Raw genomic sequence first — 26,448 nt, 5'->3', positions numbered from 1 at the left:
GATATTTAAATGTGTCTCGTTGCACAATTTAAAAAAAACCTATCAGATTGGCAAAAATGGAAAAGTTTGACAATGTAATATGTTTGGTAAGGCTGTGGGAAATGAGCAGTTTCACATATTGCTGGTGGGAAAGCAAAATGTTACATGTTACATCATCTATGGAAGGGAATTAGGCACCATCCAAAAAAATTACATACGAATACAAGCTTCTATTTCTAGAGGTCTATCCTTAAAAAACACTGGCCAAAAAAAAAAAAAAAAAATTCATAATCATCAGGCTATTCACTGTAGGCTCATTTTGTGATAGCAAAAAACTGGAAACAACCCAATGTCTTCAGAGGTGTTCCAGTTGAAAAAACAATGGTATAGTCAAAGGGGTAGGCAGTTGTAAAAGAAAAGGAGAAGTGTTTTTATGTATTGCTATGCAATGATCTCTGAACTTATCGTTAAGTGAAAAAGAGGAAAAAATCTGTATTGTGTACATCTATTTATCTAAAAAAGAGGAAGGTAAGATTAAAAATACACATGTATTTCCTTGTATTAAAAACATAAACCAATATTGAAAAAAAAGTGTCAGTGGGAGGAAGGAGGAGGCAGTAGAGGGAGAGGAATAAAAATTAATATATTCCCTGAATATACTGTCTTTTGCAGATTTGATTTTGGCACTATATAAATATTTTGTACACCTAATTAAATTAAACTTAAAACTGCAGTCCCTAAAAAGAGAAAGCCTATGAACCTAACTCTGTATTGAGGTGGTGATGTAATTACACAGAGTTATTTCAAGTGACTTTAATAAAACACAAGAGTTTGATTATATATCCATTATGAGACATACTCCAAAAATAAAAATTTTAGTATAAGAAATTTGGGTATAAAAATGATTTTCAGTAATTATGTTGTTGACATTTATTCTGAGGTTGTTTGGTGCAGTTGAAACCAAGCAGCTCGGATTGGGACTTGAACCCATGGGCTGGGACTTGAACCCAGCCAAAACACAGATTGGGACTTGAACCCACGTTCTTTTAACTGAGATCACACAGCTGGTCTCAGGACTCAGTGGAGCTCAGTTTCTTGATGTCTCATTACAGAAAGAATTCAGTGAGAAACAAAGTGATAGGTAAGAAGTGAATTTATTTAGAGAGAAACACACTCCATAGACGGAGTGTGGGCCATTTCAGAAGGAGAGAGCGGCACCAGGGCATGGGGGTTGTCAGTTTTTATAGAGGTGGGTAATTTCATAGGCTAATGAGTAGGGGGAGAATTCCAGCTATTTGGGGGAAGGGGTGGGGATTTCTAGGAATTGGGCGACTGTCCACTTTTTGACCTTATGGTTGGCCTTGGAACTGTCATGGTGCCTGTTCGGTGTGTCATTTAGCTTGCTGATGTATTACAGTGAGCATATACTGAGGCTCAAGGTCTAGTGGATGTCGACTCATCCGCCATCTTGGTCCTATTTGGTTCTAATCAATTTATGTTGTTTCCTCGGGCTATGTTATTCTTTTAAAGGTTGTGCCCTGCCCCCTTCCCTCCTCTTTCACAGTTGTGGAATAAAACATACATAATTACGTTGGTATTATTGAGAATTAGGATTTGGGGCATGGGAGAAAGGAGATAGAGGTATAAAATCAAAGAGGTTAGTGAAAACTCTAGTTTTGAATTTGAATTCAAAATACCAGAAGGAACTCATACTGTATTTTACTTAAAAAAAAAAAAAAGAAAGTAAAAAAGAAATGAAATGGCTGATTCCAGTTCTGGGATAAGAAATGTTCAAGATGAGAAATGTTCAAGATAAATCTGGTATGTCACGTCATACCTGAAAACAAAGAGACTTTCGAAACCTAGTGGAGTTGTATCAAAGGAATGAAGGTGTCCATTTAAAGAGACTCACTTGCCAAAGACTAATTCATTTATACATGAATCAAACAGAATTGCAATGGATTAGAATACATCAAATGTATTTATTTTCATGAGTTCATAATTGTAATAAAATAATAATAACTAATTGGATCAACTTTGGCAGATGCTGTAAAAATTATAGCAGAAAATGATAAATAAAATATAACAAAAATGTATTTTCCAAGATGATGGCAACAACATCTCTCATCCCATGTGATCTTCTTACAAAATGACACGGACATTCCTTCTGTTGAGATGTGGAGTCCCTGTTTCTTCCCCTCAGTCTGATGGGCCTGTGACTATGGTCTGTGATTCCCAAGGCTAGGTCATAAAAGGTGACACAGCTCTCACTCTTAGAAATCAACTACCATGCTAGAGAAAGCCCAGACCACGTGGAGTGGACATGTGTAGGCGTTTCAGCTAACAGACCCATGTGAGGTCCCAGTGGTTAGTCACCATTATCCACCATACATGTGAGTGAGGATATGCTTTTGTTACCGAATTAGGTCATGTGAACCCCCACTTAGGCCCTCACCTGGCAGGGAAGGTTCTTCTTCCATTTGGGTTTGCGCGGCCAAACACAAAACTGAAGCTGAAATTGAAGCAATACAAGCTTTATTCAGTGGGCAGAAAATGGAGAAGCAGGAATTTAGTTCATAAATCAGCTTCTCACCCAGGAGGATGATTAAGGCAAGATTTTAAGGGCACGATTAAAGAAAGGGAGGCATATGCATTGGTCAGCAAGTGACCTGATCTTTTATTTTTTAATTTTTATTATAACTATTGTTATTATTATTTTTGGCCACGCCATGTGGCTTGCAGGATCTGTAGTTCCCCGACCAGGGATTGAATCTGTGCCCCTGCAGTGGAAGCACAGAGTCTTAACCATTGGACACCAGGGAAGTCCCTGACCTGATCTTTTAAATAAATGTATTTCAAGAGAAGAAAGAGAGAGAGAGGAAAGCCAGTAGTTTAGAAGAGAGATAACAAATTGCAATAGATATTATTTTGATGCTGATTAAACTAAAAAAAAAAGATTTAAAAAATGTATGAGGTAATCAGGTAATTTGATGATTCAAAGCAATTATTGTTAACATTCTTGTGTGATAATGATATTGTGATTGTGTTTAAAATTTAAGAAATATCCTTATCTTTTAGATACGTATTAAAATGCTTTGATACCTGAGATTTGCTTCAAAGTAACCTAAGGCAAGGCATAGATAAAATAAGATTGGGTAGTGTTTTGCTAATGGTACAGACTGAGTGATGGGAATATGAGAGTTTTTTATATTATTCTCCTTTTGTACATGTTTGAACTTTCCCATTGTAAATATTTTTCTTAACATCTTTATTGGAGTATAATTGCTTTACAATGTTCTGTTAGTTTCTGCTGTATAAAAAGGTGAATCAGCTATACGTATACATATATCACCATATCCCCTCCCTCTTGCATCTCCCTTCCACCCTCCCTATCCCACCCTTCTAGGTGGTCACAAGGCACCCAACTGGTCTCCCTGTGCTATGTGGCTGCTTCCCACTAGCTATCTGTTTTACATTTGGTAGTGTATATATGTCCATGCCACTCTCTCACTTTGTCCCAGCTTACTCTTCCCCCTCCCTGTGTCCTCAAATCCATTCTCTACATCTGCATCTTTATTCCTGATCTGCCCCTAGGTTCTTCAGAGCCTTTTTTGTTTTTTTTTTTAGATTCCATATATATGTGTTAATATATGGTATTTGTTTTTCTATTTTGGACTTACTTCACTCTGTATGAGAGACTCTAGGTCCATCCACCTCACTACAAATAACTCAATTTGATTTCTTTTTATGGCTGAGTAATATTCCATTGTATATATGTGCCACATCTTTATCCATTCATCTGGCAATGGACACTTAAGTTGCTTCCATGTCCTGACTACTGTAAATAGAGCTGCAATGAACATTGTGGTACATGACTCTTTTTGAATTATGGTTTTCTCAGGGTATATGCCCAGTGGTGGGATTGCCGGGTCATATGGTAGTTCTATTTTTATTTTTTTAAGGAACCTCCATACTGGTCTCCATAGTGGCTGTATCAATTTACATTCCTTACAGCAGTGCAAGAGGGTTCCCTTTTCCCCACACCCTCTCCAGCATTTATTGTTTGTAGATTTTTTGATGATGGCCACTCTGACTGATGTGAGGTGATATCTTGTTGTAGTTTTGATTTGCATTCCTCTAATGATTAGTAATGTTGAACATCCTTTCATGTGTTTGTTGGCGATATGTATATCTTCTTTGGAGAAATGTCTGTTTAGGACTTCTGCCCATTTTTGGATTGGGTTGTTTGTTTTTTTGATATTGAGCTGCATGAGCTGCTTGTAAATTTTGGAGATTAATCCTTCGTCAGTTGCTTCATTTGCAAATATTTTCTTCCCTTCTGAAGGTTGTCTTTTCCTCTTATTTATGGTTTCCTTTGTTGTGCAGAAGCTTTTAAGTTTCATTAGGTCCCGTTTGTTTATTTTTCTTTTTATTTCCATTTCTCTAGGAGGTGGGTCTAAAAGGATCTTGCTGTGATTTATGTCAAAGAGTGTTTTTCCTATGTTTTCCTCTAAGAGTTTTATAGTGTCTAGTCTTACATTTACGTCTTTAATCCATTTAGAGTTTATTTTTGTGTTTGGTGCTAGGTAGTGTTCTAATTTCATTCTTTTACATGTAGCTGTCCAGTTTTCCCAGCACCACTTATTGAAGAGGCTGTCTTTTCTCCATTGTATATTCTTGCCTCCTTTATCAAAAATAAGGTGAGCATATATGCGTGGGTTTATCTCTGGGCTTTCTATCCTGTTCCATTGATCTATATTTCTGTTTTTGTGCTAGTACCATACTGTCTTGACTACTGTAGCTTTGTAGTATAGTCTGAAGTCAGGGAGTCTTATTCCTCCAGCTCCGTTTTTCTTTCTCAAGATTGCTTTGGCTATTTGGGCTCTTCTGTGTTTCCATACAAATTGTGAAATTTTTTGTTCTAGTTCTGTGAAAAATGCCATTGGTAGTTTGATAGGGATTGCATTGAATATGTAGATTGCTTTGGGTAGTAGAGTCGTTTTCACAATGTTGATTCTTCCAATCCAAGAACATGGTATATCTCTCCATCTGTTTGTATCATCTTTATTTTCTTTCATCAGTGTCTTACAGTTTTCTGCATACAGGTCTTTTGTCTCCTTAGGTAGGTTTATTCCTAGGTATTTTATTCTTTTTGTTGCAATGGTAAATGGGAGTGTTTCCTTAATTTCTCTTTCAGATTTTTCATCATTAGTGTATAGGAATGCAAGAGATTTCTGTGCATTAATTTTATATCCTGCTACTTTACCAAATTCGTTGATTAGCTCTAGTAGTTTTCTAGTAGCATCTTTAGGATTCTCTATGTATAGTATCATGTCATCTGCAAACAGTGACAGCTTTACTTCTTCGTTTCTGATTTGGATTCCTTTTATTCCTTTTTCTTCTCTGATAGCTGTGGCTAAAACTTCCAAAACTATATTTAATAATAGTGGTGAGAGTGGACAACCTTGTCTTGTTCCTGATCTTAGCGGAAATGCTTTCAGTTTTTCACCATTGAGAACAATGTTGGCTGTGGGTTTGTCATATATGGCCTTTATTATGTTGAGATAAGTTCCCTCTATGCCTACTTTCTGGAGAGTTTTTATCATAAATGTGTGTTGAATTTTGTTGAAAGCTCTTTCTGCATCTATTGAGTTGATCGTATGGTTTTTCTCCTTCAATTTGTTAATATGGTGTATCACATTGATTGATTTGCATATACTGAAGAATCCTAACATTCCTGGGATAAACCCCACTTGAACATGGTGTATAATCCTTTTAATGTGCTGTTGGATTCTGGGGGCTAGCATTTGGTTGAGGATTTTTCATCTATGTTCATAGTGATATTGGCCTGTAGTTTTCTTTCTTTGTGACATCTTTGTCTGGTTTTGTTATCAGGGTGAGGGTGGCCTCGTAGAATGAGTTTGGGAATGTTCCTCCCTCTGCTACATTTTGGAAGAGTTTGAGAAGGATAGGTGTCAGCTCTTCTCTAAATGATTGGTAGAATTTGCCTGTGAATCCATCTGGTCCTGGGCGATTGTTTGTTGGAAGATTTTTAATCACAGTCTCAATTTCAGTGCTTGTGATTGGTCTGTTTATATTTTCTATTTCTTCCTCGTTCAGTCTCGGAAGGTTGTGCTTTTCTAAAAATTTGTCCATTTTTTCCAGGTTGTCCTTTTTATTGTCATAGAGTTGCTTTTAGTAATCTCTCATGATCCTTTTTATGTTTGCAGTGTCAGTTGTTACTTCTCCTTTTTCATTTCTAATTATATTGATTTGAGTCTTCTCCCGTTTTTTCCTTGATGAGTCTGGCTAATGTTTTATCAATTTTGTTTATCTTCTCAAAGAACCAGCTCTTAGTTGTATTGATCTTTGTTATCGTTTCCTTCATTTCTTTTTCATTTATTTCTGATCTGATCTTTATGATTTCTTTCCTTTTGCTAACTTTGAGGTCTTTTTGTTCTTCTTTCTCTAATTGCTTTAGGTGTAAGGTTAGGTTTTTTATTTGAGATGTTTCTTGTTTCTTGAAGTAGGATTGTATTGCTATAAACTTCCCTCTTAGAACTGCTTTTGCTGTATCCCATAGGTTTTGGGTCGTCGTGTTTTCATTGTCATTTGTTTCTAGGTATATTTTGATTTCCTCTTTGATTTCTTCAGTGATCTCTTGGTTATTTAGTAGTGTATTGTTTAGCCTCCCATGTGTTTTCATTTTTTACAGATTTTTTCCTATAATTGATATCTAGTCTTATAACGTTGTGGTTGGGAAAGATACTTGATAAAATTTCAATTATCTTAAATTTATGAGGGCTTGATTTGTGACCCAAGATATGATCTATCCTGGAGAATGTTCCATGAGCACTTGAGAAGAAAGTGTATTCTGTTGTTTTTGGATGGAATGTCCTATAAATATCAATTACATCCATCTTGTTTAATGTATCATTTAAAGCTTATGTTTCCTTATTTATTTTCATTTTGGATGATCTGTCCATTGGTGAAAGTGGGGTGTTAAAAGTCCCCTACTATGATTGTGTTACTGTCAATTTCCCCTTTTATGGCTGTTAGCATTTGCCTGATGTATTGAGGTGCTCCTATGTTGGTGCATAAATATTTACAATTGTTATATTTCCTTCTTGGATTGATCCCTTGATCATTATGTAATGTCCTTCTTTGTCTCTTGTAATAGTCTTTATTTTAAAGTCTATTTTAGCTTTCTTTTGATTTCCATTTGCATGGTATATCTTTTTCGATTCCCTCACTTTCAGTCTGTATGTGCCCCGAGGTCTGAAGTGGGTCTCTTGTAGACAGCATATATATGGGTCTTGTTTTTGTTTCCATTCAGCGAGCCTATGTATTTTGGTTGGAGCATTTAATCCATTCACATTTAAGGTAATTATCGATATGTATGTTCCTATTACCATTTTCTAAATTGTTTTGAGTTTGTTATTGTAGGTCTTTTCCTTCTCTTGTGTTTCCTGCCTAGAGAAGTTCCTTTAGCATTTGTTGTAAAGCTTGTGTGGTGGTGCTGAATTCTCTTAGATTTTGCTTGTCTGTAAAGGTTTTAATTTCTCCGTCGAATCTGAATGAGATCCTTGCTGGGTAGAGTAATCTTGGTTGTAGGTTTTTCCCTTTCATCACTTTAAATATGTCCTGCCACTCCCTTCTGGCTTGCAGAGTTTCTGCTGAAAGATCAGGTGTTAACCTTATGAGGATTCCCCTGTATGTTATTTGTTGTTTTTCCCTTGCTGCTTTTAATATTTTTTCCTTGTATTTAATTTTTGAAGTGTGATTAATATGTGTCTTGGCGTGTTTCTCCTTGGATTTATCCTGTATCGGACTCTGTGCTCTTCCTGGACTTGATTGACTATTTCCTTTCCCATATTAGGGAAGTTTTCAACTATAATCTCTTCAAATATTTCTCAGTCCCTTTCTTTTTCTCTTCTTCTTCCTGTAATTTGAATGTTTGTGCTTTTAATGTTGTCCCAGAGGTCTCTGAGACTGTCCTCAATTCTTTACATTCTTTTTCCTTTATTCTGCTCTGCAGTAGTTTTTTCCACTATTTTATCTGCCAGGTCACTTATCCCTTCCTCTGCCTCAGTTATTCTGCTATTGATTCCTTCTAGAGAATTTTAATTTCATTTTTTGTATTGTTCATCATTGTTGTTTGCTCTTTAGTTCTTCTAGGACCTTGTTAAACGTTTCTTGTATTTTCTCCATTCTATTCCCAAGATCTTGGATCATCTTTACTATCATTACTCTGAATTCTTTTTCAGGTAGACTGCCTATTTTCTCTTCTGGTGGGTTTTTACCTTGCTCCTTCATTTGCTGTGTGTTTCTTTGTCTTCTCATTTTGCTTACCTTACTGTGTTTGGGCTCTCCTTTTCTCAGGCTGCAGGTTTGTAGTTCCCGTTGTTTTTGGTGTCTGACCCCAGTGGGTAAGGTTGGTTCAGTGGGTTGTGTAGGCTTCCTGGTGGAGGGGACTGGTGCCTGTATTCTGGTTGATGAGGCTGGATCTTGCCTTTCTGGTGGGCAATACCACAGCTGGTGGTGTGTTTTGGGGTGTCTGTGACCCTATTATGATTTTAGGCAGCCTCTCTGCTAATGGGTGAGGTTGTGTTTCTGTCTTGCTAGTTGTTTGGCATTGGGTGTCCAGCACTGTAGCTTGCTGGTCATTGAGTGAAGCTGGGTCTTAGCGTTGAAATGGAGATCTCTGGGCGATCTTTCTCTGTTTGATATTATGTGGTGCTGGGAGGTCTCTGGTGGGCCAATATCCTGAACTCGGCTCTCCCACCTCAGAGGCACAGGCCTGACACCCGGCCAGAGCACCAAGACCCTGTCAGCCACGCACCATGTGTTCTTTTAAGAGCACTCTTAAGTAACATCCTGATTGTGTACAGTACAACTTTACTTTCGAACTGAGAGTTGCGGTGGATGGGATTTTTGCCTTCCCCAGATGGTTTAAGGTTACAATTTTTGTTTTTGGAAACCCCACCACCTCCTTATTTCTATTATTATTTTTGCAAGAAAAGTATAAAGAGAGTGGAGTGGAGGTGAGATTTGTGATCGGGAAAGCCCTGGACGCCCTCCTTCTCTGTCTTCCACCTCTCTCTCTCTGATTAGTTCCTATTCAGCAGCAGATTGAAGCAGGAGATGATTCTTCTCAAGGTTTGTTCAGCAGCTTCACTTCTAGGCAAAGGCTTCATGAACCAAGTGACATCAACCAACGTGGCTTCTCTCTCTCTCCTCTCTCTAACAATGAAAGTTGCTTTTCCCATTGTAAAGTTTTAAAAAATGTGTTTGAACTACTGAATGCTAATCCTTGGGTCTCTCATCTCTTGGGCAAATATCTTCTTTCTCCATTTGTGGTGCACCCTATTGGTGAATCAGAGCAGTTGACTCTGGCCATGAAAATTTCTAAAGGGATTTCCTACATGGGGTGAAAAAAAGGAAATTTTTTTTTTTGGAAAAAGGGCTCTTAAATATTACATCTCTCCTTCCCCACTGGTTTCTATCATAAAACTAAGTTGAGGTGAAAAGCCTAGGCATAAAAACAAGTAAAACTAGCAACAAACAAATGAAAACATTGTATCAGAACTGACAGAGTTATCAGAGGCCACACAGAAGGGAAGAATGTGTTGCTGGGGTGGGTAAACTTGGATTCCTTCTCCCTGTCTTCCACTAATAAAGGGAATGACCTTAGGAAGATATGTAATCTTGTGGCTTCATTTGCCTTATCTGGTCAGGTGGGCATCATGTGGTACAGTCTCCCTGGAATCCAATCTAATCCAATTCAACTCCAATTCAACTCAGTTTAGTTCAGTTCAGTTCTGCTCTCTTCTATTTCCTTCTACCAACTATTTGTTTAAAAATACAAATTGCAATAAACAGATGAATCTATGTTGCCTAGAAATGGCATTTGCTGGCAGGAGTGGAGAGAAGATTCTCATTTAAAAAAAAAAAAAAAAGGAAAGCTCGTTTACTATGTCAATAATTAGGCCAAGAGCTCATTCATTATTTTAAAATATTCTCACCAGTAATTAAATTAGTTGTGAAGTAATACATCAGTCTTTCAGTCCCTTCTATGAAAAAATACAAGAATTCATAGGAAATTCACACTGACGTTATATTTCCTTTTATGTGGGGTGATTGAAAAGTTCTAATCTATTCATATGACAGCCAGGTAATTTTCACAGGATGATTAGAAGTCTGAATCTTCTAGTACTGGTGTTTTAAACATCCATATAGAGTAGTCTTAAAAAATCACTTATTTAATATGCACATGCAGTGTCTATATATCATTGAGGGTGATATTTACCCTCCACTCCTGTTTCCATGTGAAAGAATTTCCTTTACACTTCAGTCTCCTTGTGCTCCTTGCCCCCTCACTCACTCCTCCTAAGAGGAATGAGTCTCTTCCTTGACTGATGAGTTTGCAAAAAGGAGGTGAACTTTCTTGGCTGGCCCCTTCCTCCTCACTCTGGTCCATCAGCCTGCCCACACAGTCAACTCTGAGCCGCTGTCATCCTCCATAGGGGGTCCTGCAAATGACCAACTGCTCGAGACCAGATGAATCTGTCTTTCTCTTTTGTGTGGTGATTCATTTGCAGGACCATTTGTCTACAGGTCTAAAATTATGTCATATTTAGTAATCCTGTAAATTTCATTTACTATTCACAACCCATGCAGTAAAGTGGATTTTGTACTTTTAGTTTTATGGTTGAACAGACCAGGTTTCAGAGACATGGCCAGATCATGTTACTAGCAAATTATAAATGTCAGTCCCAATTCTAACTGGGATCTTCAAGAGGGTCCATTAAAGAGTATCTTACCCCTTTCCCTGAACCCAGTTCTGGGAAATTTAGAAATAAATCAAAAAGTGGCAGATAGAGGGCAAGAATCAACAATATTTATATGAAGAGTTAAGTTGGAGCTCAAGTGCTTGCTAATACCAAACCCCAGAATTAGGCAGATTTGCCCACATAGGACTGGGACAGACCTCCTGCCCCCACTCCTCTTGCCTCCCTTTCTTCCTTTCTCCCCCAACCCCCAGCAAGGATAGTCCCTGTTAACTAGTCTCGACTCCAGAGAAATGAAGGAGAAAGCTTGCTCCATGAATTAGCTCGCTTTCAGAGTTAGAATCTCAGAGGAGGGATGAGCACACTAAGTTTAGTCTTTCCCAGTTTGCGAATCAGATAAGTTGCTCAGCTTCCCTGGGTAGAGTAAGTGAAAGATGAGAGAGAGGCTATAGGATAAACCAAATAGTTCTGCATCCACAAGGAAGGAAACATCAGGAGTGGGAAATAAGCATTCACCCCCAAATTCCTCAGATTAAACTTTCTCTTAACCCATTACATTCAAACAGTAATGTCATGCTTAGCCCTCAGAAGAGGAAATGCACAAGCCATCAGACTGTTTCACTCTTAATCTGCATGAGGTTGTTCTCCAAATTCTTACTGCCTGCCCTTTTGGATTCTCCTGGGACCCTTGGACCACTGTAGAATTTGACTCTAGAATGCCCTGAAATGGATATGTACATTGCATTAAGTAAATCAACTTTAAGGCCAGTCTCAATCCAAAGTTGAGAGTTCATTCTCTATTCTATTTCTATTTCCAAATTATGTCTAGCCACATTTTCCCACAGTGTGTCAGAGGTTCTTCAGTGAGATTTAACGCCAACCAAAAGATAGAAAGCATGAAATTTCTCCTAGTAAGGAGATGCCAACATCAGAGAAATACCCTGAATCTGAATATAAAGACCCCCACTACTTTAAAGTCCCAGGGCAGAACTGAAGTTCAAAGATTAAATCTCCTTTCAAGTTAAAGTCAAAATATATTAAATTCCAAACGAATTAAAGTCTGATATCAAATTATTTTCCCCTGTGGAATTATATATTTGAAGTTTAAAATTTCTAAGTTAAAATTAAGACCCAAACTATCCTCCCAAATTTATTATTCATCTCAGTCTCATCCGAGGGGTTCTGGATGCCTGGGTAGAGTTGGTCTTCTTTCAACAGCTGCCTTCTGAGATACATCTCAGAGGAATAGGTGTAGTTCCTTCATCTAGGGCTTCAAAATTTGTAATGTCAAGTCTATCTCTGATACACCTCATTTTAAAAAAATCCAAAGGAGTAATAAGAAACAAAATTATTACAGCATTGGCTCCACACCCACCAAATTTAGAAAACAAGCTAATTCCTAGTCCCTAAGTTAACATCTTGCATAAAATTTTGTTGCCAGAAGACCACTGCAGAGACTCAGTGCTCTCTGAGAGAAGGGTAAAAGGATCCTGGTTGGTTCCTACCAGTTGTCTGCACTCCACTACCTAGAAATTGAAACTCCACTGGGATAAATCTTCCAGCAAAAGGCTAATGAAGGCACCACCATTTTGCAGATCTGGGGGTAGGGAGGAGCCCCTTGTGCATACTGCTTCCTCTCTTGGAGAGTGACAAAAAGCCATTGCTGTCTGAACATAAAGTTGAGAAATTTGCATTGTTGACAGCTCTAAACATCAGGACATAACTAAGGTGCCTTTCTAGCCCCTTAGTAGTGCATGAAAATCCTCTTGGTTTCTACTGCTTCTAGTACTGTGTATGGACTCTATCTAGAGCCATAGCATCTTTGTGTGTGTGTGTGTGTGTGTGTGTGTGTGTGTGTGTGAGCAGTTCCTGAGCCACTGTTATTACTGCCATGCCCTTTTTTTTAAAGTCATATTTGGGCTCCCCAAAATTGTTTCCCTGAGATTGTTACTGTAATTATAATTAACCCATCTAGCACCAAAATGAGTTTGTGTCGAACCTCATAAATCCAAGGCTAACCTCAACTTCAATCATTTTCCTGTAGATAAAACTACTATAACCTATTTTCATCCACGAAGGTCAAAATACAATGTTGCCCAAGGCTTACCATCTCTTCCTTATGTCCCAGCAATTAAAATTTAGCTCCATATACATCTCTAAATATACAAAATAAAAAGAAAAGAAAAGAAAAGAAAAATACAAGTTCAAAAGACCCAGCCAAAAGAGTAAACCCCAAGCCTAACATCTTATGTCTTGGTCCCCCCCAAAGCCTCCCCACATGCACGTTTGGTCTCCCATTTCACGCTTTTGTTTCATTTCTCAGGGCTCCTGGCCCATGCAGGAAATGCTGGGAATGTTTAAGGGGAGATAGAACAAGACACTCGTCTTCCATAACTAGGTTCTGAATAAATTCAGAAATAAAACAAAGACATACAGATGGAGCTTATTTTTGGTAAACTCCAGGTTGGAGTGCATGGCTTATACACATGAGCAGGTAAGCGTCCTAATACTGCCTGCTAGAGTTAGAACTAGCCACGTGGGCAGGTGGTCCTGTACTGGTAGGCCCCCTGCTACAGGCTGTTAGAGTGACTGCAGGCACTTGCTTCCAGCTCCCAAGAGAAAGAAGGGCAGAGCTCAGCTGAAAATGCCCAATGTATTTGTTACAAATTTAGCAATCATGGCTTTCCTGCTCCCCAGGGAGGAGTGAGAAAGGGAATAGAGAGTGTAATGCTAATAAGTTCTATGCCCAAAAAAGGAAACATCTTAGGGACTAATTCCACCCCTGTCCTCTACCGCCCCTTAACAGATCCAAAAGCTTGTGGCTCCCAATCTTTCTATTAGAGAGCACCTATTTTCCTACTGGTAAAGTTTCTGTTTGTGCTATTGTTCAGATGCATATCTAATATATATATTGACAGTTATCTTTAAACAGACTACTATCTCTACTGCTATATCATGGACTAAATGTATGTAAAACTATCTAAGTCTGGCAACACGTGCCCTGTTATTAGACTCAGCTGAAGCCATGAAGGTGGTGGTGAAATGAGACAAAATTAAACTGGTCTTTGTCAATGTGCCTTTACCTTAGCCCCAGAATTCCAAGGTGTTAATGTAGCCCACAAGGACTGGTGACATTATCCCTTCTCTCTTCCCACAGCCTCTGGAATTAGAATAGAAAACAAAGTCAATGAGAGGCCATGCTTGTGAAAGGCACTGCCATATAGTTAAGGCACAGTACATACTAATTCTCCCTCTCCTTTCCTGTGAAGAGACACATTCTTAATGCATTTGAGAATTTAAACACATGAGTGGAACTTTATGCTGAAATGACATTATTTATTTAAATGCTTGATGACACTTGGTGGAACATAATAATTATAGTTAGAACTGAGAATAAACTATTTTCAACTTTCCTTCTCTGTTTCTTAACAGAAGAAGAAATTATGGGGAATTCATTACAATGAGGCAAGCAATCTTTATTTGACTATGCCTGTTGATTCTGATTTGGGTCGCAGAAATTCTCTTCCTCATTGTTTGAGATCTGTTGTTTGTAAAAGAAAAGGAGCATGTTGGAATTATTAGCACTGGGGAGTTGGAGAGCAAGTAATGCTAATGGAATAAATAATACATCATCTATAAGAACTGCTCTTTAGAGATTTATACCAAATCACTTTACTAGCCTCAACAGCATAATATTTAGCAATCTCTAACAAGTTTCAGGGAGAGATACTACTTTGTGATTCAACAAGGATCCTTGATATACTGCCTAAATTATACAGCATATTAAAAATTAATGGCAGGCCAATTTCCTACAATTATACTTTTAGCTAGGGAACAGTCTGCCTGGTTTGCATGATATTAATAACTTTTGGCTGTGCATCTTCTTTACAATTTCAGCTGAGTTTGTCAATGAAGTTTTTTTCACACATGAGCTTGTCAATAAGCAGACATATTTAAATGGGTATGGAACATATGATGTAAACATTTTAGAATGAATTGAATTTATCTGTCAATGGTAGTAATTTAAGAAGGCGGCTGTGTGGTGAATGCTGGGATGTGCTGCCCAGGCCCAGACTCCCTTTTAGGAACGAAGGACTAATTCCACAGCTGCCAAAAGAGATGCTGGAATTCAGCCCCTAGCGGCCAGCCCTTTAAGGGGATTGCCCTTAAAGAAGAAAATTGCCTCAGCTGAGGTCACATCTCCTCCCAGAGGCAGCCCACATTTGATGGCTGATCAGTGTTGGATATAAAGACTAGATCCCCAGTCCCCAATCAGGATAGTCTTTAAGGACCGTCCCACCTCCAGAACTCCAGAGGGGCTCAACTGAGAATTTGACTGGGTTTGAATCACAGGTCAACTTTTTCTTTTGCCCAATCCCTGTTTCACATGCTAATGGCTGTATCCGTTTCTGCTTTTTGACGGGACCCGACCTGACAACTGACAGATTCTCAATACAGAATTACATTCTGAATCAAACTCTCTATATACACACACCCCTGCACCCCCCCACACACATTTAACAGCTACTCTTTTATATTCATCTGTTGGCTGAAGGGAAAGATAACACAAATTTATCCTTCTCTTTCTCCACCTAAGTTACTGTACCTGTGAGCAAGAGTAGTGTTGCTATAGATTATCAGACACAGGAATATATTTTTGTTTGTTTTCTTTTTTTAAAAAAATATCTTTATTGGAGTAAAGTTGCTTTACAATGTTGTGTTAGTTTCTGCTGTATAAAAAAGTGAATCAGCTATATATATATATATATATATATATATATATATATGTATCCCCATATCCCCTCCCTGTTGCGTCTCCCTCCCACTCCTCTAGGTGGTCACAAAGCACTGAGCTGATCTCCCTGTGCTATGCAGCTGCTTCTCACTAGCTATCTATTTTACATTTGGTAGTGTATATATGTCCATGCCACTCTCTCACTTCGTCCCAGTTTACCCTTCCCCCTCCCTGTGTCCTCAAGTCCATTCTGTACGTCTGTGTCTTTATTCCTGTCATGCCACTAGGTTCATCAGAACCATTTTCTTTTCTTTTTTTTTTTTTACAGTCCATATATATGTGTTAGCATACAGTATTTGTTTTTCTCTTTCTGACTTACTTCACTCATTATGACAGACACTAGGTCTGTCCACCTCACTACAAATAGCTCAATTTCATTTCTTTTTATGGCTGAGTAATATTCCATTGTATATATTTGCCACATCTTCTTTATCCATTCATCTGTTGATGGACAATTAGGTTGCATCCATGTCCTGGCTACTGTAAATAGTGCTGCAATGAATATTGTGGTACATGACTCTTTTTGAATTATAGTTTTCTCAGGGTATATGCTCAGTAGTGGGATTGCTGGGTCATATGGTAGTTCTATTTTTAGTTTTTTAAGGACCCTCCATACTGTTCTCCATAGTGGCTGTATCAATTTACATTCCCACCAACAGTGCAAGAGGCTTCCCTTTTCTCCACACCCTCTCCAGCATTTATTGTTTGTAGATTTTTTGATAATGGCCATTCTGACCGGTGTGAGATGATATCACATTGTAGTTTTGATTTGCATTTCTCTAGTGATTAATGATGTTGAGCATCCTTTCAGATGTTTGTTGGCAATCTGTATATTTTCTTTGGAGAAATGTCCATTTAAGTCTTCTGACCATTATTGGATTGGGTTGTTTGTTTTTTGATATTGAGCTGCATGAGCTGTTTATATATCTTGCAGATTAATCCTTTGTCAGTTGCTTCATTTGCAAATATTTTCTCCCATTCTCAGGGTTGTATTTTCATCTTGTTTATGGTTTCCTTTGCTGTGTAAAACTTTTAAGTTTCATTAGGTCCCATTTGTTTATTTTTGTTTTTCCATTTCTCTAGGAGGTGGCTCAAGAAGGATCTTGCTGTGATTTATGTCAAAGAGTGTTCTACCTGTGTTTTCCTCTAAGAGTTTTATAATGTCTGGCCTTATACTTAGGTCTTCAGTACATTTTGAGTTTATTTTTGTGTATATTGTTAGGGAGTGTTCTAATTTCATTCTTTTACATGTAGCTGTCCAGTTTTCCCAGGACCACTTATTGAAGAGGCTGCCTTTTCTCCATTGTATATTCTTGCCTCCCTTACAAAAATAAGGTGACCATATGTGCGTGGGTTTATGTCTGGGCTTTCTATCCTGTTCCATTGATCTATATTTCTGTGTTTGTGCTAGTACCATACTGTCTTGACTACTGTAGCTTTGTAGTATAGTCTGAGGTCTGGGAGCCTGATTCCTCCAGCTCCATTTTTCTTTCTCAAGATTGCTTTGGCTATTCGGGGTCTTTTGTGTTTCCATACAAATTGTGAAATTTTTTGTTCTAAATCTGTGAAAAATGCCATTGGTAGTTTGATAGGAATTTCATTGAATCTGTAGATTGCTTTGGGAAGTATAGTCATTTTCACAATGTTGATTCTTCCAATCCAAGAACATGGTGTATCTCTCCATCTGTTTGTATCATCTTTAATTTCTTTCATCAGTGTCTTATAGTTTTCTGCATACAGGTCTTTTGTCTCCTTACGTAGGTGAATTCCTAGGTATTTTATTCTTTTTGTTTCAGTGGTAAATGGGAGTGTTTCCTTAATTTCTCTTTCAGATTTTTCATTAGTGTATAAGAATGCAAGAGATTTCTATGCATTAATTTTGTATCCTGCAACTTTACCAAATTCATTGATTAGCTCTAGTAATTTTCAGGTAGCATGTTTAGGATTCTGTATGTATAGCATCATGCCATCTGCAAACAGAGACACAGGAATATTTTATTGGACATGATCCCAGGGGCTATATGCTAATAAATTTGACAACTTAAAGTTGTTAAAAGGTACAAAATATCAAATATTGCAGAAAAATAAGTAGAAAGCTGAATAGGCCTATACATATTAAAGATACTAAATTCCTATTTGAAAATTTCTACACAGAGGTAATCTAGGTCCAGGTTGCTTTCCTGGTAAATTCTAGCAAATATTTAAGAACAAAATTATCCCTACCCTACTTAAAATCCTTGAAAATGTAGTAGAGGAAATAACCTTTGCCAATATATTTTATGATACTAAAGTCATAATGGTACTACAATTATACAACCTATAAGAAAAGAAAGCTACCCAAAAAAAGGTCCAAAAAAAAAAAAACCTCTCATAAAAAGCGGGTCAAGTGATAGCCTCATCCACCAGACAGCAGACAGCAGAAGCAAGAAGAACTACAATCCTGCAGCCTGTGGAACGAAAACCACATTCACAGAAAGACAGACAAAATGAAAAGGCAGAGGGCTCTGTGCCAGATGGAGGAACAAGGTAAAACCCCAGAAAAAAACAATTAAATGAAGTGAAGATAGCCAACCTTCCAGAAAAAGAATTCAGAATAATGATAGTGAAGATGATCTGGGACCTCGGAAAAAGAATGGAGGCAAAGATCGAGAAGATGCAAGAAATGTTTAACAAAGACCTAGAATAACTAAAGAACAAACACCTAAAAGAATTAAAGAACAAACAAACAGAGATGAACAATACAATAAGTGGAATGAAAAATACACTAGAAGGAATCAATAGCAGAATAACTGAGGCAGAAGAATGGGTAAGTGACCTTGAAGACAGAATGGTGGCAATCACTGCCACGGAAGAATAAATAAAGAAAAAAGAATGAAAAGAAATGAAGACAGCCTAAGAGACCTCTGGGACAACATTAAGTGCACCAAAATTCACATTATAGGGGTCCCAGAAGGAGAAGAGAGAGAGAAAGGACCCAAGAAAATATTTGAGGAGATTAGAGTCGAAAACTTCCCTAACATGAGAAAGGAAATAGCCACCCAAGTCCAGGAGCTCAGACAGTCCCAGGCACGATAAACCCAAGGAAAAACACAATGAGAAACGTAGTAATCAAATTGGCAAAAATTAAAGACAAAGAAAAATTATTAAAAACAACAAGGAAAAAACGACAAATAACATAAAAGGGAACTCCCATAAGGTTAACAACGGATTTCTCAGCAGAAACTCTACAAGCCAGAGGGAGTGGCACAATATATTTAAAGTGTTGAAAGGGAAGAACCTACAACCAAGATTACTCTACCTGGCAAGGATCTCATTCACATTTGATGGAGAAATCAAAAGCTTTATAGACAAGCAAAAGGTAAGAGAATTCAGCACCACCAAACCAGCTCTATGACAAACGCTAAAGGAACTTCTCTAAGTGGGAAACACAAGAGAAGATATTGTCCTACAAAAACAAACGCAAAACAATTAAGAAAATTGTAATAAGAAAAAACATATTGATAATTACCTTAAATGTGAATGGATTAAATGCTCCAACCAAAAGACTCAGGCTCACTGAATGGATACAGAAACAAGACCCATATATATGCTGTCTACAAGAGACCCACTTCAGACCTAGGGACACATACAGACTGAAAGTGTGGTGATGGTAAAAGATATTCCATGCAAATGGAAATCAAAAGAAAGCTGAAGTAGCAATACTCATATCAGATAAAATAGACTTTAAAATAAAGAATGTTACAAGAGACAAGGAAGGATACTATGTAATGATCAAGGGATCAATCCAAGAAGAAGTTATAACAATTATAAATACATATGCGCCCAACATAGAAGCACCTAAATACATAAGGCAACTGCTAACAGCTATAAAAGAGGAAATCGACAGTAACACAATAATAGTGGGGGACTTTAACGCCTCACTTACACCAATGGACAGATCATCCAGACAGAAAATTAATAAGGAAACAGAAGCTTTAAATGACACAATAGACCAGATGGATTTAATTGATATTTACAGGACATACTATCCCAAAACAGCAGATTACACTTTCTTCTCAAGTGCACACGGAACTATCTCCTGGATTGATCACATCTTGGGTCACAAATCAAGCCTCAGTAAATTTAAGAAAACTGAAATCCTATCAAGCATCTTTTCCGACCACAACACTATGAGATTAGAAAGCAATTAGAGGGGAAAAAACAGAAAAAACACAAACACATGGAGGCTAAACAATACATTACTAAATAACCAAGAGATCACTGAAGAAATCAAACAGGTAATCAAAAAATACGTAGAGACAAATGACAATGAAAACACAACGATCCAAAACCTATGGCATGCAGCAAAAGCAGTTCTAAGAGGGAATTTTATAGCAATACATCTCTACCTCAAGAAACAAGAAAAATCTCAGACAAACAACCTAACCATACACCTAAAGGAACTAGAGAAAGAAGAACAAACAAACCCAAAGTTAGTAGAAGGAAAGAAATCATAAAGATCAGAGCAGAATACATTAAATAGAAACAAAGAAAACAATAACAAAGATCAATAAAACTAAAAGCTGGTTCTTTGAGAAGATAAACAAAATTGATAAACCTTTAGCCAGACTCATCAAGAAAAAGAGGGAGAGGACTCAATAAAATTAGAAATCAAAAAGGAGAAGTTACAACAGACACCGCAGAAATACAAAGCATGCTAAGAGACTACTACAAGCAACTCTATGCCAATAAAATGGACAACCTGGAAGAAATGGACAAACTCTTAAAAATGTATAAACTTCCAAAAGTGAACCAGGAAAAAATAGAAAATATGAACAGACCAATCACAAGTAATGAAATTGAAACTGTGATTAAAAATCTTCCAACAAACACAAGTCCAGGACCAGATGGCTTCACAGGTGAATTCTATCAAACATTTAGAGAAGAGCTAATACCCATCCTTCTCAAACTCCTCCAAAAAATTGGAGATGAAGGAACACTCCTGAACTTATTCTATGAGGTCACCATCACCCTGATACGAAAACCAGGCAAAGACACAACAAAAAAAAATTACAGACCAATATCACTGATGAATATAGATGTAAAAATCCTCAACAAAATACTAGCAAACAGATCAATATGCACAAATCAATCAATGAGACAAAATGAAGAATAAAAACCATGTGATCATCTCAATAGATGCAGGAAAAGCTTTTGACAAAATTCAACACCATTTATGATTAAAACTCTCCAGAAGGTGGGCATAGAGGGAACCTACATCAACATAATAAAGGCCATATACAACAAACCCACAGCAAACATCATTCTCAATGGTGAAAAACTGAAAGCATTTCCTCTAAGATCAGGAACAAGACAACGATGTCCACTCTCACCACTCTTATTCAACATAGCTTTGGAAGTCATAGCCACGGCAATCAGAGAAGAAAAAGAAACAAAAGGAATCCAAATTGGAAAAGAAGAAGTAAAACTGTCACTGTTTGCAGATGACATGATACTATACATAGAGAATCCTAAAGATGCCACCAGAAAACTACTAGAGCTAATCAATGAATTTGGTGAAGTTGCAAAATTAATGCGCAGAAATCTCTTGCATTCCTATACACTAACAACAAAAGATCCAAAAGAGAAATTAAGGAAACACTCCCATTCACCACTGCAACAAAAAGAATAAAATACCTAGGAAGAAACCTACCTAAGGAGGTAAAAGACCTGTACTCAGAAAAGTATAAGACATTGATGAAAAAAATCAAAGATGACACAAACACCTGGAGAGATATACCATGTTATTGGCTTGGAAGAATCAATAATGTGAAAATGACTATACTAACCAAAGCAATCTACAGATTCAATGCAATTCCTATCCAATTACCGATGGCATTTTTACAGAACTAGAACAAAAGATCTTAAAGTTTGTATGGAGACACAAAAGACCCTGAATAACCAAAGCATTTGTGAGGGAACAAAAATGGAGGTGGAGGAATCAGACTCCCTAACTTCAGACTATACTACAAAGCTACAGTCATCAAGATAATATGGTACTGGCACAAAAACAGAAATATAGATCAATGGAACAGGATAGAAAGCCCGGAGATAAACCCACGCACCTATGGTCAACTAATCTATGACAAAGGAGGCAAGGATATACAATGGAGAAAAGACAGTCTCTTCAATAAGTGGTGCTGGAAAACTGGACAGCTACATGTAAAAGAATGAAATTAGAACACTCCCTAACACCATACACAAAAATAAACTCAAAATGGATTAAAGACTTAAATGTAAGACCAGACACTATAAAACTCTTAGAGGAAAACATAGAAAGAACATTCTTTGACGTAAATCACAGCAAGATCTTTTTTGACCCACCTCCTATAATAATGGAAATAAAAACAAAAATAAACAAACGGGACCTAATGAAACTTAAAAACTTTTGCACAACAAAAGAAACTATAAACACGACGAAAAGACAACCCTCAGAATGGGAGGAAATATTTGCAAATGAATCAACGGACAAAGGATTGATCTCCAAAATATATAAACAGCTCATGCAGCTCAATATTAAAAAAAACAAACAACCCAGTCAATAAATGGGCAGAAGACCTAAGTAGACATTTCTCCAAAGAAGATATACAGGTGGCCAGGAGGCACATGGAAAGCTGCTCAACATCACTAATTATTAGAGAAATGCACATCAAAAGTACAATGAAGTATCACCTCACACTGGTTGGAATGGGCATCATTAGAAAATCTACAAACAATAAATGCTGTAGAGGGTGTGGAGAAAAGAGTACCCTCTTGCACTGTTGGTGGGAATGTAAATTGATACAGCCACTATGGAGAACAGAATCGGGGTTGCTTAAAAAACTAAAAATAGAATTACTATATGACCCAGCAATCCCACTACTGGGCATATACCCAGAGAAAACCATAATTCAGAAAGACACATGCACCCCAGTGTTCATTGCAGCACTATTTACAATAGCCAGGTCATGGTAGCAACCTAAATGCCCATTGACAGATGAAGGGATAAAGAAGATATGGTACATATATACAATGTAATATTACTCAGACATAAAAAGGAACAAAATGTGAGTCATTTGTAGAGACATGGATGGACCTAGAGACTGTCATACAGAGTGACGTAAGTCAGAAAGAGAAAAACAAATATCATATATTAATGCATATATGTGGAATCTAGAAAAACGGTACAGATGAACCAGTTTGCAAGGCAGAAATAGAGACACAGATGTTGAGAATAAATTTATGGACACCAAGTGGGGGGGAAAGCGGGTGGTGGTGGTGATGGTGGTGGGATGAATTGGGAGATTGGGATTGACATATATACACTAATATGTATAAAACAGATAATTAATGAGAACCTGCTGTATAAAAAAATAAAATAAAATTCTAAAAAAGAAGCGGGTCCAAAAGTTTAATGTAAATATTAGAAAATTAAATATATATGTGTGGATATATATACATATATATATACACACACACTTAAATAACATATATACTTAATTAAAACAAAATATATAATATATGTACATATTTTTTCAGTTACCAAATAATCCATTATGACTAAGTGTCGTTTATTCTAGGGTTGCAAGGTTGGTTTAACATTGGAAAATCAATAAAAATATTCACCATATTAACAGAATAAAGGAGAGATATATATGATTATATAAGTAGATGATGAAAAAATATGTTTTTATTCAAACTCATTCATGATTAAAATCACAATAAACCAGGAATAAAACAACTTCTCAAACTAATTAAGGGCATCAACAAAAACCCAACCGCTAACATAATATTGAATGCTTTCTCACTAAGATTGGGAACAAGGCAGTGTCTGCTTTGACCACTTTTATTCAGCATTGTTCTAGATATACTTTACAGAGCTGTTTGGCAACAGAGAAAAATAAAAGGCATACACATTTCTGAAACAGAGATATGATTTTACTTTTCAAACAATCTGAAAAGTTTGTCTTGTGTTATTGTTTTAAATATGTTTGTTGTTTGGTTTCTAATCCAAGTACTCAAATTATGCCATGTTTGAATCTTTGCCTGTCTTTCATTTCCACCGTTTTTTTCTCCTATAATTTTAACTTCATTCTTTATCTTATTTTTGTTTATTTTTTTGTTTTCAAACCTTTCTTAAATTTCTCTTATTACATTACAGAATTTTTACTTGAATCTAGTACACCACATAATTGGTGTTTAGTTTTTATAAAATTGTTTTGTATTTTCTTCAATTTCTTTCTCAGTTTGATCAAAATATTTAAAAAATTTTTTCTGTGTTTTTGCCTATTTCTGTTCTGAGTTTCTGAATTTCTGATCTAGGTTTCATTAAATATATGCAAATGTTTGTATAAGTGGGTTTTATCCAGCCTGGAGTACTGTTTTATAATTTTCTTCTTCCTCGTGGTTGTTTTTCTTTGAGGGTGGGGAAGGTTTTCCATCAACTGTATTGCTTTGATTTTAGTTTTCTGTTTCCTTTTTAGAGAAGTTTTTATGCAAGTAGACTGGATTTTTACTGTTTATACCCGGGTCTGCAATAACAATTTATGTATACAGCAATAAAGTGTTTGGGGGACATACAGGAACAAATGTTTCTTTGGGGAAATTGATGGGCATGTCTTTGGATTTTTTTCTCTTTTGTTTCTGTGAGATTCTTAAATTCTCCTCTTACTTTCTTCTTTTCTTTACCACCAAATCTGTAAAAGATGCCCTACCAATCCTATTTGTTTCATGATTTTCCAGAAGAGAGCATGTTTTGAATTTGCCTCTTCAGATTCTGCGCACCTTTCTGTAGCCAGAGCTCAGGTCTACCAAGTCTCAGACCTGTTTCAGAATTTCTGTAGTTTGATTGGGCCTTGACATTCTGGGTCTTATTTTATATGAGCTCCATTATCCTCCTTCTACCCAGCCTCTTCAGACACCACCTCATTTCCACACAGGCTTATGGGGTGAGGTCACATTTATGTCTGCTGGAATTCGTTTCTTTCCTTACAGTTAGTATGAGGACTGTGGCACTCTTGGTGTCCAAGTGATGCCAAAGAAGACAGTTTCGTGTGTTCTCATTTGCTCTCCTTGTTGATCAGTTTGCTTTTTGGAGGAAGTATTGAGAGATTTTAGTCTAAGAAGCTGACATTATCCTAGAGTAACCTGGAAGTACATCCCACTGATTTAGCAAATAATTTTCTACTATTTACATTGGTGTGATTGTTATCTATTTAAAATAACCGTATATGAAATTGCCATAAAAGGCAAAATCTATAGACACAGAAAGTCGATTTGTGGTTGCTAAGAGCCAAGGAGGGATGGGGGGCTTGGGGGATGGGAACTTTCTGCTAATAGATATAGAGTATTTTTTTCTTTTCTTTCCTCTCCTCTCTTTTCCTTTCCTTTTTTTTCCCTTTCTTTTCTTTCCTAATAGAATTTATTTTTAAAAGCAGTATCAGCTTCACAGAAAAATTGAGTGGAAGGTATAGAGATTTCCTATATACCCTTTGCACCTACACAGGTACAGCCTGCCCTACTATCAACATCCCTCATTAACATGGTACATTTGTTACAATTGATGAACCTACATTGACACATCATCACCCAAAGTCCATAGTTTACATTAGGGTTCTTTCTTAGTGTTCTACATTTTCTGGCTTTGACAAATGTATAACGACATGTAGCCACCATACTATCATGCAGAGTAGCTTCACTTCCCTGAAAATCCTCTGTGCTCTGTCTATTGGGTTTCCTTATAGGATGAGAAAAATGTTGAAACTTAGATTGTGCTGGTATTTGAACATCTGTGAATATACTAAAAAACACTGAGTTGTACACTAATGAGTGAATTGTATGGTATGTGAGCTAAATATTAATCAAGCTGTTAAAGTATTTTGTTAGGAGTTTCATTGTTTGCATGCTTACATTGTTCAGATTTCTGGGTAAGTCTATACTCAGAGAGTCTGGAAGCCTGTAAATTATTATTATTAGAATCTTTCTAACCTTTCCATTTTCCTCCCTAGTAAATGGGTTCTTGCCTTGCTTGCAATTTTGTTCCCTTCACCTCTTCCTCTGAGTGTTAAAGTTGTGAGAAAAATTCTTCCTCTTTTTTCCCTCATACAGGTTTTGAAAAGAAAAGGGAGTGCTATAAAAATAAGGCATGCATGGTCTAAGGTTTCAGTAGGAATTTTTCAGATAATTTGAAGAGAGGCATTTATGTTATTATAGGAAAGGGTTATTGTTAAGCATTGCTGTCACAGAAAGATCCTTTTTGACCCACCTGCTAGAGAAAAGGAAATAAAAACAAAAATAAACAAATGGGACCTAATGAAACTTAAAAGCTTTTGCACAGCAAAGGAAACCATAAACAAGATGAAAAGACAACCCTCAGAATGGGAGAAAATATTTGCAAATGAATCAACGGACAAAGGATTAATCTCCAAAATATACAGGCAGCTCATGCAGCTCAATATCAAAAAAACAAACAACCTAATCCAAAAATGGGCAGAAGACCTAAACAGACATTTCTCCAAAGAAGATATACAGATTGCCAACAAACACATGAAAGGATGCTCAACATCACTAATCATTAGAGAAATGAAAATCAAAACTACAATGAGGTATCACCTCACACTGGTCAGAATAGCCATCATCAAAAAGTCTACAAACAATAAATGCTGGAGAGGGTGTGGAGAAAAGGGAAGCCTCTTGCACTGTTGGTGGGAATGTAAATTGATACAGCCACTATGGAGAACAGTATGGAGGTTTCTTAAAAAACTAAAAATAGAATTACTATATGACCCAGCAATCCCACTACTGGACACATACCCTGAGAAAACCATAATTCAGAGAGAGTCATGTACCACAATGTTCATTGCAGCA

This window comes from Balaenoptera physalus, assembly GCF_965194825.1.
Source record: "Balaenoptera physalus genome assembly, chromosome: 13".
NCBI lineage: Eukaryota > Metazoa > Chordata > Mammalia > Artiodactyla > Balaenopteridae > Balaenoptera > Balaenoptera physalus.
Note: the sequence above shows the minus strand (reverse complement) of the source record.